The 12,053-nt window shown below is 36.1% G+C and overlaps 1 pseudogene; it reads left to right on the top strand.

Annotated features, from left to right (window-relative positions):
- LOC115274841 overlaps nucleotides 1-12,053 on the top strand; it is a 47,035-nt pseudogene that overhangs the window by 722 nt on the left and 34,260 nt on the right.

The raw sequence follows: 12,053 nt of genomic DNA, 5'->3' as shown, positions 1-12,053 counted from the left end.
AATTTTTATTTATTTTTGAGAGAGAGAGAGAGAGAGAGAGAGAGAGAGAGAGAGAGAGAGAGAGAGAGACACAGAGTGTGAGCAGGGGAGGATCAGAGAGAGAGGGAGACCCAGGATGTGAAGCAGGCTCCAGGCTTTGAGCTGTCAGCACAGAGCCTGACGCAGGGCTCGAAACCACAAACTGTGAGATCATGACCTGAGCCGAAGTCACTGCTTAACTGACTGAGCCACCCAGGCACCCCGAGTGCCTGTAATATAATTGATAGTTGAGTTTAGAACCTAAGCCTTTTCCTCCAGAACAGGCTGCTGAGGAACTGTACCACTTTATTTAGCAGCATGTATGGAATGTGTGGCAAGACCAAGAACAGCTCTGAGAGCAAACGCAGCAGTCTCTAAAAATTGTGAAGTAGTCACCATCTTCAGTATTGGAAGCAAGTAGTAGCTTATGTCTATTTACTTACATTCTTGTATATTTTGCATTTGGCTAGAAAGCTTTTAACACAAAAATTCAGATACAGTTTTATGTTTGTTTGTTATATTGTAATGACATGCTTGGGTTTTAAATTTAAATTCTGAAGCCAGGGACCAATTCTGAAAAACATACTTTAAAAACACTGTTTGGGCTTCTCTAATACTGCACAGACAGCTCGTCAGTGGTCACTCTTTTACTCACTTTTCCTTGTTGACTGACTTCTCAGAGAGCTGTATCACTGCATTGGGTTGGTTGATGCTTGTTACTTATTTCAGGAACCATCAGTTAGATATATTACAAAAGCTGCAGATAAAGACTTTCCAGGTATACAAAACCACAGTGAACTTAACTAGAATTCTTAAATATAGCTCTTAATAGTTGAATTTAAGTGCATCCATGTGATAGTATACCATTTACAAATTATACATGATTTTACAAATTAAACTTTATCAGTAGAAAAAGATAATTGTGTAGAGTTGCCATTGAAAAACAGATTTTCTTTAAAATTTTCCCTCTCCCTATGTATCTACTTACTCTTTGTTTAACAAAACAAATACCCCTGCTGGTAGGACAGTTCGTTTTTTTCTTTTTTCTTTTTCTTGTTACTTGGTTTCTTTGTGCTAAGCTTGTTCACAGAGCAGCATCAGTGAAATTTGGATAAGGACCTGGCTAGGCTGCCCTTGCGTATTTCATGAATGTTTGCTGCTCTCATTGGCCTCTACATTTCTTCTTCATTTATGAAAGGGACGATGCTTCAGAGATGAATCAGTATTAACAGCTATATGACAGGTTATTTACTTGCCTGACACTTTTACTAATTCTTAGGCCTGATAATAGCTTTTCTCCCTTATGACACAGAACAATTTTTAAATGATTGACACTAAATGTTATTATAGTGTTACTGGACTCAGAATTAATTTTAGTCAAATGTTGAAGTAAGGGCTTAAAATATGAATCAAGAGCATTGCCTAAATATTGAACCATATTGTTTTTTGTAAAACAACAAATAATTTAAATCTTAGTGTATAGAACCATTATTGTATTCAGTTATATATCCCTCACAGCAAGAGATAAATTGTTTATTGCATTTTAAAAACTACTTCATGGGAATATTAAATATAAATATTTAAGAACATCAAATAACTCTAGATATAATACTAATAAAAAATATAAGAATCTTTTTAATCCTACCATTCTTATTCTCCACCTTCTCTTTGTTTTTAAAAAAATCACCAGAACAGGGATTGTCTATGCTTAAGAAATAAATATATACTACAATTTTGAATTTATTTTCATTTTTCTCAGGCATTGAAACCCATGTACATATATATCTCTCATGTTTCCTATCATTAGTATACATTTTTGTAGGAATTACTTTCAAACATGGTGCTATAATAATTCCTTATTATTTTATTTAGATTTTACAAAAAGGTATATTTGCTTTTCTTTTATTATTTTATACAGAAGTCAGTTTCCTTCATCTTCTAAATAAAATAATTATGCTAGAATTAATAAAGCTTAGAATAACATAATTTCACCAGGAGTAAGTAATATTAAATAATACCACTTATAAAAAATTACTATAGCAAAGTTCGGAGCCTCTTAGAATCCTAAAACTATTAGAAGGAAGTAATAGAGGTTTTTATTTATTTTAATGTAGCATTTTTTTAAAAAAAATCTCAAGCTCTTTGTTTTTTATATTTATCATATCAGGCCCCATCATAAGATAAAATCAAACAGATTTTTATTGAAAACTAAGTATAAATGTCAAATATCAATCTATTAAAATTGAAAATAATTTCTATGTACAAATCAAATAACTCATGGAATTCAGTATTAAGATTAATATTCAGTATTAATTTTCAGCTTTTTAATCAGTAGGAATATAACAGGCAGCATGTAAAATATTTTCAAATTTAGTAAAACCAAATTTGGTCAAGCCAGCTCTAGAGACTATTTATTTTGGATAATCATATTTTAGCCAGAAAAACTCCCAACCACAACTCAAGATCTTTTGAAGTACATATAAGAAAATTTATTTTTGCTTATCATATTTTGTCTTAAATGAGCATATAATTAGCTTAAATTGAGTATTTGGATTTTTTTTCTTTAGTAGATTGGTTTGGGAATATTTTTATGTTAGCTGAGCTAGAAGACTAGATTAAGCCTTTGGATTATTTGCTTGGAATTTAACTCTGTACCAACAAAATAAACTACTTTGGGGGTGTTAAGAGGGAAAAAATAGGCAAAAGTATTATTTAAGACCTTTTCAAGTGAGTTAATTAGGAGCATAGTTGAAACCAAGGTGTATCATATGCCTAACATGTCAAAGTTAAGGTGCAGTAGTGTCTTATTTTGTCTATTCAGCTACCATATCCAGAATGGCCACAGCAAGGAGTAGCCCATGCTGGCTGGTTTTGGGGCTAAAAAAATTGTTCCTTTCCCTTTCCTGTTCCTTCCTTTTTTTTCTTTTCCCCTCCCTCTTTCCCTTCCTTCCACCTTTCCTTCCTTTCCTTTTTTTTTTCTGTGACTTTTTAAATATATTTTCCGTTGGTGACAGTTTTGTCATTCTCTTCTAGTTGGGAAGTATTATAGAACTTAATAAGTGCAATATTTTTAATGCTTCTGATATAAAATGCTTCTGGAATAAAAAATTATAAGGAGAAATTAAATATAAGGACAGCATTTAGCTTTGCCTGAATTATAGGCATACAGTGAGTAATGTGCATGAAAATTCAAATACTTGAAATACAAATTGCTATTAATTACTCAACTTGCTACATAATACTTTGATTTCCTTTAAAATCATTTTTATTTTCATATTCTGCTGTGTCTTAGAGTGATAAATATATGCTATCTTCTCTCCTATGTTTAGAGCTGAGTTGCATCTTATATTTCCAGGTGACCTCCAGTGCCTAGCACACTTGCGCAAAGTGAGATTTTAATGCACGCTTAGTTAATTAAGGTAATTAATGATGTTCACTCGGAGCTTTTTTAAAAATTAATTCCAAATGGCACAATATCACTGAAGTGCTGACTGAATTTCACTGGAATTGTTGTTTGCAGTGAGAGTGACAGAGAGAGACAGAGAAGACAAAACCGAGAAAAAGACCAGAGGCCAAGGGCAAGAAGTTAGAGGGAGGGAGAAGAGTAGGAATGAGAGGAGGATAAACTAAGATTTCACGTATGTAGAGAATATGCCTAGACTTCCCTTTTCCTTTTCTCTATTGACTTTAAGATTGCTTCAGGCAAATAATAAACTCTGTTCATAAAGCTATAAAAACCATACAAAATTAACTTTTATTGCTTCGTATTTAATGAATTGCTGGACTTTTTATAGCAATTATTGAGCAATATTGTGCTTTTCCCCATAAAATTTGAAAAATCATGGGTTAGAGTTTATGTCCATTTTCCATGTTTGGAGAAATGTTGAATAGAACCTGATATACTTCAGCCTTGCCCTGAGAATGATCTGCAGTCCTTGAGTGAGAAGCCTCAGCTTCATCATTTCAAAGGTACTTTTGAGCTTTCAGATCTTATTCCATGAGACCATGACCGTGTTAGAACTGACATGATTTTGGAAAATAACTTCTGCTCTTTCGAGGATAGTTGTCAAATATTTCATCTATGACTGACCAATTTATCACCTCACTGATCTTATTAGCTAATTGTGTTACATTTCTTAAGCAGCTCATCTTGATAGTACTGGTAATTATTAAATATGATTTTTAAGAGGTATACATAACCTAAGGTTTATCTATAAAATAAAAACAAAAACAATACACACACAGTGATGTAGGCATAATACTTCAAATGAGAACCTTTCAGTTAGTTGAGGCAAATTAATCAAAACAATTATTTTCCCACACATTGAATTATATTTACCAATCTTATAAACATTACTCTAAATGGATACCACAGAGTGTGGGAAAAATCAGGGAACATTTAATGAAAAGATAGAGTTTACTTCAGGAAATTACTTTGCTCAAAAGTATGGCTTTCAATCTGGAAAATTGGAGCCTAAGTACATAATTTGGGACAACACAGGATAGGGGAGCAGGAGGGAAGTGGAGAATGCTAAGCTGTTTAAGGTAAGAAAATATCAGGAGGGTGGGAGATATGGAAGCAAAGTACGAGAGGAAAGAGAAGCGGGTTGGGAAAACAAGAATAAGACTCCACCTTTCAAGGGGAACAAAGGAAATACTGCAGGCAGATTGTTTTACTTCTCAGAATCTTACTTTAATCTTCTAAAAATTGAATTAATAATATCTAATCTCCAAGAAGTCCTTTGAATATGAAAAGAGATTCACAAAACATTTAGAAAAAACTTGACAATTAAGAACCACTTATCATATATTAGTCCCCCAAAAGTGCATGTTATTAATAATGAGAGAAGCCTTATGTTTACAACATTGGTAATCAAAAATCCCATAATGATAATAAAATCATATACTTTGTCTTCAACTTGATATCATAAACACATAGAATCTTAGCAGTTTCTACTTTAGCCAACCTAAAACTCAATGAATTTCTGCATTTCTTTGATATTATTAAGAATACCCAATCCCAGGCCACCTGGGTGGCTCAGTCGGTTAAGCCTCTGACTTTGGCTCAGGTCAGATATCACGATTGTGGGTTCAAGCCCCGCATCAGGCTCTGTGCTGACAGCTAGCTCAGAGCCTGGAGCCTGCTTCTGGTTCTGTGCTCCTTCTCTCTCTGCTCCTCCCCCTCTCATGCTCTGTCTCTCTCTCTATCAAAAATAAATAAAACATTAAAAAAATTTAAAAGAATACCCAATCCCTAGATGAAGAATGGCCAGATTTCATTCTTTCTTGTTTGCATGTAATACTCCATTGTATATATAAACCACATCTTCTGGATCCATTCAATCAGTTGATGGGCATTTAGGCTCTTTCCATGATTGGCTATTGTTGGAAGTGCTGCTATGAACATTGGGGTACATGTGCTCATATGCATCAGCGCTTCTGTATCCCTTGGGTAAATCTCTAGCAGTGCTATTGCTGGGTCATAAGGGAGTTCTATGGATAGTTTTTTGAGGAACCTCCAAACTGTTTTCCAGAGCGGCTGCACCAGTTTACATTCTCACCAACAGTGTAGGAGGGTGCCCGTTTCTCCACATCCTTGCCAGTATATATAATCTGATTTGTTCATTTTAACCACTCTGACTGGTGTGAGGTGGTATCGCAGTGTGGTTTTGATTTGTATTTCCTTGATGATGAGTGAAGCTGAAGACTGTTTCATGTATCTGTTGGCCATCTGGATGTCCTTTTTGGAGAAGTGTCTATTTATGTCTTCTGCCCATTGCTTCACTGGATTGTTTTTTGGGTGTGGAATTTGGTGAGTTCCTTATAGATTTTGGATATTAGCCCTTTATCTGATATATATTATTTGCAATTATCTTTTCTCATGTCGGTTGCCTGTTAGTTTTTTTGGTTGTTTCCTTTATAGTGCAGAAGCGTTTTATCTTGATGAGGTCCCAATACTTCATTTTTGTTCTTGATTCCCTTGCCTTTGGAGATATGTTGAGTAAGAAATTGCTGTGGCTGAGGTCAGGGAGGCTATTTCCTGCTTTCTACTCTAGGGTTTTGATGGTTTCCTGTCTCACATTCAGGTCCTTCAACCATTTTGAGTTTATTTTTGTGTATGGTGTAAGAAAGTGGTCTAGTTTTATTCTTCTGCATGTTCTCCCAGCACCACCTTTTAAAGAGGCTGTCTTTTTTCCATTGGATACTCTTTCCTGCTTTGTCAAAGATTAATTGGCCATACATTTGTGGGTCCATTTCTGGGCTCTCTATTCTATTTCATTGGTCCATGTGTCTGTTTTTGTGCTAATACTATACTCTCTTGATGATGACAGCTTTGTAGTAGAGGCTACAGAAATTGTGATGCGTCCCATTTTGGTTTTCTTCTTCAATATTGCTTTTGCTCTTTGGGGTCTTTTGTGGTTACATACAAATTTTAAGATTGTTCGTTCTAGCTTTGGGAAGAATGTTGGTGCAATTTTGATTGGGATTGCATTGAATGTGTAGATTGCTTTGGGTAATAATAACACTTTAACAATGTTTATTTGTCCGATCCATGAGCACAGAATATTTTTCCATTTCTTTGTCTTCTTCAATTTCTTTCATAAGTTTTCTATAGTTTTCATTGTACAGGTCTTTTACATCTTTGGTTATGTTTATTCTTAGGTTTTTTATGTTTGTCTGTGTGTGTGTGTGTGTGTGTGTGTGTGTGTGTGTGTGCAATTGTGAATGAAGTCAGTTTCTTGATTTTCTGATGCTTCATTATTGGTGTATAAAAATGCAACTGATTTCTGTACGTTGATTTTGCACCCTGAAGGTTTGCTGAATTCATGGATCAGTTCTAGTCAACTTCTGGTGAAGTCAGTCAGGTTTTCTATGTACAGTATCATGTCATCTGCGAAAAGTGAAAGATTGACTTTGTCTTTGCCAATTATGATGCCTTTATTTCCTTTTGTTGTCTGATTGCTGATGCTAGGACTTCCAGCACTGTGTTAAACAACAGTGGTGAGAGTGGACATCTCTGTCATATTCCTGATCTCCGGGGGAAAGCCCTCAGTTTTCCCCCAATGAGGATGATACTAGCTCTGGACTTCTCATAGATGACTTTTATGATATATAAGTAAGTTCCTTCTTTCCTTACCTTCTTTCAGATCATTATAAAGATACTGTATTTTGCCAGATACTTTTTGTGCATCTATTGACAGGATCATATGGTTTTTATCTTTTCTTTTGTTAACATGACGTATCACATTGAAGGATTTGTAAATATTGAACCAGCCCTGTAACTCAGAAATGAATCCCACTTGATCATAGTGGATAATTCTTTTTATATATTATTGAATTTGATTTGCTAGTATCCTGTTGAGGATTGTTGCATCTGTATTTATTAAGGATATTGGAGTGTAGTTCCCTTTTTTGCTTTTTTCTCTCTTTTCATTTGAATTTTGGTAGTGCATGTGTGTTTAAGAATGTGTCCATTTCTTTTAGATTGTCCAGTTTGTTGGCATATAATTTTTTCATAGTATTTCCTGCTAATTTCTTGTATTTCTGAGGGATTCGTTTTAATAGACCCATTTTCCTTCATGATTTTTTCTATTTGGGTGCTCTCTCTTTTCCTTTTTGATGTCTGTCTGGAGGTTTTATCAATTTTGTTTATATTTTCAAAAAACTGACTCTTGGTTTCATTGATCTGGTCAACTGCTTTTTTGGGATTCTATATTGTTTATTTCTTTTCTGATCTTTATTATTTCTCTTCTTCTGCTGGCTTTGGGGTGCTCTTGCTGTTGTCCTAGCTCCTTTATGTGTGCTGTTAGTTTTAGTATTTTTACTTTTTCTTGTTTCTTGAAATAGGCCTGCATTGTAATGTATTTTCTTCTTTGGCCTGCCTTTGCTGCAATCCAAAGAGTTTGGATTTTTGTTTGTTTCCATATATTTTTTAATTTCTTCTCTAATTTGCTGATTGGCCTAATCGTCCTTTATGGGTGTTCTTTGACCTCCATGCTTTTGGAGGTTTTCCAGACTTTTTCCTGTGGTTTATTTCAAGATTCATAGCATTGTGATCTACAAGTGTGCATGGTATGATCTCAGTTCTCTTTTATTTATTGTGGTCCGCTTTGTGCCCCAGTATGTGATCTATTTTGGAGAATGTATCATGTGCCCTCGAGAAGAAAGTGAATTCCATAGCCTCAGTATGTAGAGTTCTAAATATATCTGTCAAATCCATGTGGTCCAATGTGTCATTCAGGTTCATTGTTACCTTAGTGATTTTGTGGTTGATCTATCCATTGCTGTAAGTGGAGTATTAAAGTCCCCTATAATTTGCACATTCTTATCAATAAGATTATTTATGTTTGTGATTAACTGTTTTATGTTTTTGGGTGCTTATGAATTTGGTGTGTACATGTTTACAATTATTAAGTCTTCTTGATGGATAGACCCTGTAATTATTATGTAATGCCCTTCTTCATCTCTTGTTACTGCCCTGACTTTAGGTTCAGTTTGTCCAATATAAGTGTGGCTACTCCAGCCTTCTTTTGACTTCTACTCACATGATAGATATTTCTCCATCCCCTTACTTTCAATTTGAAGGGTCTTTAGGTCTCAAATAAGTCTCTTGTAGAGAGCAAAGATATGGATTTTGTTTTTCTATCCATTCTGCTATCCTTTGTCTTTTTATTGGTGCACTTAGTCCATTTACATTCAGTGTTATTTTTGAAAAATATGGGTTTAGAGTCATTGTGTTCTCTGTAGGGTCAATGCTTGTAGTGGTGTCTCTGGTACTTTGTATTCCTTGCAACATTTCTCACATAGAATCTCTTAGGATTTCTTGTAATGTTGCTTTAGTGGTGATGAATTCTTTCAATTTTTGTTTGTTTGGGAAAACCTTTATCTCTCCTTCTATTCTGAATGACATGCTTGCTGGATAAAGGATTCTTGGCTGCATATTTTTTCCATTCATCACATTGAAGATTTCCTGCCATTTCCTTTCTGGCCTGTCAAGTTTTTGTAGATAGGTCTGTAACCACTCTGATAGGTGCCCCTTTGTATGTTAGGGCCCTTTTATCCCTAGCTGCTTTCAGAATTCTCTCTTTATCCTTATATTTTGCCAGTTTCACTACAATATGCCATGCCAAAGTTTGATTCATGTTACATTTGAGGGGAGTTCTCTGTGCCTCTTGGATTTCAATGTCTGTTTCCTTTCCCAGATTGGGGAAATTTCGGGCTTTAATTTGTTCAAGTACCCCTTCAGTGCCTTTTTCTCTTTCTTCTTCTTCAGGAATTCCTATGAAATGGATATTATTCTGTTTGATTGCATCACTCAGTTTTCGAATTCTCCTTTGGTGCTCCTGGATCAATATATCTCCCTTTTTGTCAGCTTCCTTTTTTTCTATAATTGTGTCTTTTCATTCATCTATTATCCTGCCTCTTCAATCCATGTAGTGGCCTCCTCCATTTTATTATGTACTTTATTTATAGCATTTTTTAATTCATCACAACTATTTTTTAGGTCCATAGTCTTGGTAGCAATAGTTTCTCTGGTATCTTTCCTGCCTTTTTCCAGCCAAGCAATTAATTTTATGACATTTATTTTAAATTATTGCTCACTTATGTTGCTTATATATGTTTTGACCAATTTTGTAGCTGTGTCATGTTCCTGACATTTCTTTAGGGAAGAGTTTTCTGTTTTGTCATTTTGGCTAGCTTTCTGTCTCTTTTCAGTTTTAAAAGCTTGTTATACTCTCTGCACTTGTCAGTATTGCTATATTAAATAAGGTTCATTGACTATCCAAGACCTGTCCAGTCAGGAAGTGTTTTTTTAATGGTGTCCCTTGGTCTCTCTTGTTGTGACTTTGGTTATTTTATTTCCCTACTCAGTGATATTTGGGTCTCTTCACTATGTGTACTTTGGCTTTTTTCTTGAGGTAGCCCTGAAAAGGAAAACAGACAGACAAACACACAGGGAACAAATGCACATAAACATACAGACAAGTCAAACAAACAAGCAAACCAGAAGGGTAAAAAGCAAAAAGGGGGGAAGGGATAAAAACAACAAAAGACAAAGGACAGTCTAAAAGCATAAAACCTGAAATCCCAGCTACAAATAAAGAGCAGGATGGATGCAGTGCTGATGGAAGAGCATATACAAAGAGAGAAGTGATAGGGGTAGGGAGGGGAGGAAGCAAAATTGAACATTGACCAGGCAGAGAGACTAAAAGGCTTAATTAAAAGAGAGAAAGAGGAGAATATGGTTGGAGACGAGGAAAAAAAATACAAGATAATGTTATCTGTAGAAACTATATAGTCTGATTATTCCAGAGAGAGAGAGAGAGAGAGAGAGAGAGAGAGAGAGAGAGAGAGACACGAAGGTAGCAATGGAGGTATAGAATATGCATTAACAGAATGGATTAAGTGTGACTGCTTAAGCAAACTAATGACCAGAGTGCCCAGGCCAGCAGAGGGGAGAGGTAAGAATGAGATAAGGGAAAATATAGCTGAATAGCAAAAATTGCTCTAGAGTTAATGCATCACAGCAATGCATCAGTATTGATCTTGCCTGGTCTGTGGGGGCGGGGGGGATGGGAAGAGGGATTGGGGGAAGCACCTCTCCAGTGTGGATGGGTGTAATTTTGTGTAGGCAGGTCTCAACTCCAGTGCCGGTCCCCTGGGCCCCTCCCTGAGGCTTCACCTTGTTGGTTATGGGTAGAAAAATGGCGGTGCCCAAGTCCCTTCTCCAACCATGTGTCCCAACTCACTCTTTTGGGTCCAGTCTTTCAGTGTGTGGGCGTAGCCAAGGTGGGCTGCATTATATTTCCCAAGTTCCGCCTTGTTTCCAGATCTTAGTACCTGTACTTTAATGATATGTACCCAGGAGCGTGGGTGGCTTCTTAGAGGAGGATCAAGCAGGGGGAGTAGGGGAGCAGTTTCTCCTGGCGCCGCGTGCAATCGGTACACCTAGCCCAAGGAACGTGCCACAGCTAGAGAAAAAATATCTGTCAACACCCTGTGGTTACTGATGGGTTGATAGAACCCCTCTCTGTCCAGGGCCAAGGTCTTTCTCTTCTCCAGAGACAGTTTATAGCAGTTTCAACTGGTCTTTCTCTTCCCCTTGTCTCTCCACAGCTCTCTGCAGTGGGAGCTCCCTCCCCTCCAGCCTTCAGGTCCTAGAACATTTTTATCTTCCCCACGTCACAGTCATGCACCTATGAGGCTACCTTCTTAGTGGATTCTGTCTCTTTTCCTCCCAGATTATTGCGGTTCAGTGTCTTATGACTTCAGTCTTTCCTGGCTTTAGAGATATAGGCTGGTGAGGAAGTAGGCAGCTCCCTACTTCTCTGCCATCTTGCTGCAACCCCCCAAGAAGGCATAATTCTAAATGTGTGTGCGCCAGACAACAGAGCTTACAAATATATTGAACAACAGTCAACAGAACTCAAAGGAAAAATGGATAAATCTACAATTATAATGGGAATCCTCAGGGCCCTTCTTTCAAACAGAAATGATGAGCTAGGGTATCAGCAAGGGTATAACCAATCAGCATCTTAATTAACACAGCACACCCCTTCAGATACTTGTAGGATATGTATTCTTGTTACATGCTTATGGAACACTCACAAATAGGCCATATCCTTGGTTAAAATAAACCTCACCATATTTAAAATAATACCATACATAGTATGTTCTCTTTCCATAATGGAGTCAAACTAGAAAAAAATGGAGTCAAACTAGAAATAACAGAATGACAACAGGTAAATTTCCAAACGTGGAAATTAAATGATGTACTGCTATACAGTTTTTGAATACAAGAGTAGATCTCATGGGAAATAAACCTCCAACAATGAATTATTTACAAACAAAATACAACATATGAAAAGTTCTGGGATGCATCAAAGCAATCCTTAAAGAGAAATTTACAGCACCAAGTGCTCATTTTAAAATTGAGAATGTCTTAAAACAATAATTGCAGTTTTAGCTTCAAGTAAGTAAAAAAGAACAAAATAATTCCAAAGAAAGTTAAAGAAATAAGAGCTTAAGGGAAT

Source organism: Suricata suricatta, chromosome 2, assembly GCF_006229205.1.
Source record: "Suricata suricatta isolate VVHF042 chromosome 2, meerkat_22Aug2017_6uvM2_HiC, whole genome shotgun sequence".
NCBI classification, from domain to species: Eukaryota; Metazoa; Chordata; class Mammalia; order Carnivora; family Herpestidae; genus Suricata; species Suricata suricatta.
This window is presented reverse-complemented; position numbering and strand designations above follow the sequence as displayed.